Raw genomic sequence first — 3,571 nt, 5'->3', positions numbered from 1 at the left:
GAATATGAGTTTGTTCATGCATATCGCGAATACAACATTAACTATCTTCTCATTTTGTGTAATAAAAATGCGTTATAGTCATTTTTTTTCCAAATGTTAATTTCATGTAATGGGGAAGCTCAGTTTGTAGCACAGTGAAGAGTTGCCAGAATTATGTCGAAGAAAACGGATAATTATTGTTTATATATTTAAAGAAAAGTCAGCACACACAACAGCAATAACGCTCGTGTCAGCCAAACACAAGAGTTTGCCTACAGTGCTTTTCACTGACAGAATATATTTCCGTAATAAGACATAAGGCATCAAACTTTGCCTCAGAAAGACATAAATAAAAGTGTTTTGTTGTTGTTGACCAATAACTGAGAATAAACAAACTGTGGCTGCTTCATACTAACCAGGACGCACAGAGTTAAAATCATAAATGAGACTTAGAGGAAAAAGATTTGCCCTATGACCTTGACAGCAACTCCCTGCTGCAGGTTGCTTTTGCCTCCTCTTGTTCCTTCCAGGTGCTCCGTCCCTCCTCTCTGCATTTCCAAACACGCTGCATGGCTAAAGATAGTTATTCCACCTTGAACCGATCTACATCGCCTCCCCAGAGAGCACCGGTCCCTCTTGTGAAACCTTACGCAGTATAGCATTTCTCACTTCCTAAAAGGGGAATCGAATGGCAGGAGTAAGGGGGTGGAGGGGTGAGAGAGAATATTCAGCAAGCCTCACTTTAAATCAAGATAAAAGACTGAAATGGAAAATAATAGAGGGAACAAACCCCTGGACGGCCCAGGGCCCCTAATGGAAACACATGGCTGAAGGCTGAGGTGTTGTCAGCAGCCAACACTGTGACATTCCTTTTTGATAATCTGGCCTGCCTTAAAATTAGAATAGCAAATACCTCCTGACAAAGATGCATGTTCCTCCTCTATTGTGCCATCATAAAAAAAAAAGAAAAAAAACCTCCACTGGTGACTCCGAACGCCACAAACTTCAATTTAAATTTACAGCGCTGCGAAAAGAGAAGTGATATGCACTCAAAAATTTTAATAACCTATTAAGTTACGACTTCAATTTCATTTTATGAATATTTTCCTTGGGGAGCGCAGCCATCACTGGAGAAAGATAGAAATTTAAAAAAGATAAATAGTGCCATTAATCTACAACATTTCTCTTCCATTATCCCTGAAAATGAGGAGTTATTTTTGCTCAGATCCTCACGTAATTAGCTCCTTACACTTGATTCACTAGCCAGAAAATGACCATGTTCAGAAAATTAAAAATTTGTCATTAAGTGGAATTTAACATAATATCATCTATCTTTATATATTCCTCGGCTGACAAGCGGCAGCCTTGGATGTTGATCAGGCTTTTGTGTCGGAGGCAGTGTAGCATTATGAGAGGAGCAGGACTGTTAATGTGTGCTGGCTTACCAGGTGAATATTGGTGCTTTTATCTGCTTCAATTCAGAATATTTATCCTACTAATGGCGCTGTCATTTGAAATAGGGGCCGGCTATTTATGTTGAAATGAGAAGAGGACTGAAACACCATGTTACACTGTTATATTCTATTATGAAGACGGATGCAAACACACTTATGAGTCCATTTTGGTCTTCAGAGGCAAATGGTGTAGAAAGGATGCTTGATAGATTACACTCACTTTATTCACATTTTCTTGTATAAGATTTTTTATCAAATCCTTTGATACCATTCCAAATGAAGGCACAGAAAGCTGGAAAATTAAAGGATTCAAATAAATGTTTCTTTCTTGTGTTTTTTTCTCCGTTTCATACCAGAACATAAGATCTTGCTTGCCGACAGGACCACCTCTCTATGGAACTCTCTGTCCCAATTGGATAAAGTAGGCAGGGATACCAGAAGATTTGAGCAGGAAGAGGAGATATATGGGTTACTGACCAAACACTTTATGAAAACATAAAAATGTTTTACATTTTTCAGATTAGCAGACAAACAGCAGTGACCTGAAACACATTGTTTTGTATTAACATTTAAATAAAAAAACATGATCTTTGCCCACACCTTTGCAAAGAGGAGTCTGTCAGTTGTGTCGCTAGATATATCCCTATTAAGCATTAAGTAGCCTCCTATGCATTCAAATCAGTAATGTATATTTTTCATAAAAGATTATGTGAAAGAAAATATTAAATGACCAACATAGTAGAAATCCTGCTGGAATTGGCTTTTGGTTTTGGTGTGCCACTCCAACATGTTCAGTTGCCCCACCTGGACACCACAATATCTAGGGGTGCCACTGGAGTCTGCGTGCAAACCATGGACCCTGGGGTCGTCCACTGGCCACACCAACCGTCTTCCTTTGACTCCAGTGTGGCAGATAATTATAGTGCTTTATTAACTCAAGAACTGATGTCTCTGAGCCGAACGTAGCTCGTGATTACATCTGCTACCATGTCATAATTGTGTGTCTCCACCACAACATCTTGGATTTACTGTTGCACTTGACAGCCAACCATGTTATGAGCTGACAGAGTGCAGGACTACAGCAGGACGAGGAGAGGTGGACTCTGTGTTTGTAACATCGATGCTCTGTGCTCACACACACAGTCGGGATATAGTTCCCAGATTTTTAGACTTTTAATATGAAGACCACATTATCATCCCCATCTTGTTGCTGCTGCCTACCTACATCTTAACGTAGATTTAAAACATGCCCCATGTGTTTATGTTTATTTTTATGTTCATAACTTTATATATATTCTGTTATTTGTATTGCATTAAGGTTATTACAAACATTAATTTCATTGTACAACCCTGTGCTGTATAATTCTAAAATAAAATTGTGCCTTGTACAGACCACGGGCCACAAGCAAAGTAGCGGGAATCAGGGCTAATGTTAGCAAGCTAGGGTACTGTAGCTTGTTTCAACTTTTTGTGTAGAGTCGGGCTTGCTAACTTCTACTTACGAAGTGAAACACTAAATTAATTTAATGTGGGTCCTGCTGAATGCTGAAGAAAGAGGAAAAACATTTTGCATCAACTTGAGCAATTTAATAAACGTCCATGAAGAGGCCAAAAATGTCCAAAAATTCTTGTATTCTATCCCCTTTCGAAACATCACAAAACAAAAATCACATCGGAGGAAAAGCCCAGCAGTCAGCAACACTGAAAACAATAAAGCATTTACTGCTATAGAAACTTTCATTAAGGCTCAAGAAGTTAACATTCATTTTTAAACACCCACAGTGGAAATAAGTGATTGCAAAATAACAAACAAATCCAATAAACACACATTCAAAAATGACGCAACCAGTGACTGAAACATATAGAGACAGATTTGAATGGGACGCTCAGTTCTGTGCTGCTGGCTGCCGTGTGCGAGGTTTTTGTCATTTGCTTTACTTCAACACAAAAACATGTTGGTCATCATCTCACAGCACAGCAGGCTATCCATTAAGATCTAATTGATCATCAGAAGGAATGGAAGGAAGAAAATGGAGTTGATAATGGTGAGAGAAACCATTTTGTCTCCCTCCCATTACAGAGTAACAACATTCTTGTTTAGTTATTATTCTCCTGTGACTATGAAAAACGCGAAGTGA

This window comes from Sparus aurata, chromosome 20, assembly GCF_900880675.1.
Source record: "Sparus aurata chromosome 20, fSpaAur1.1, whole genome shotgun sequence".
NCBI classification, from domain to species: domain Eukaryota; kingdom Metazoa; phylum Chordata; class Actinopteri; order Spariformes; family Sparidae; genus Sparus; species Sparus aurata.
The sequence above is the reverse complement of the archived record's forward strand: the minus strand, read 5'-3'. Positions refer to the sequence as shown.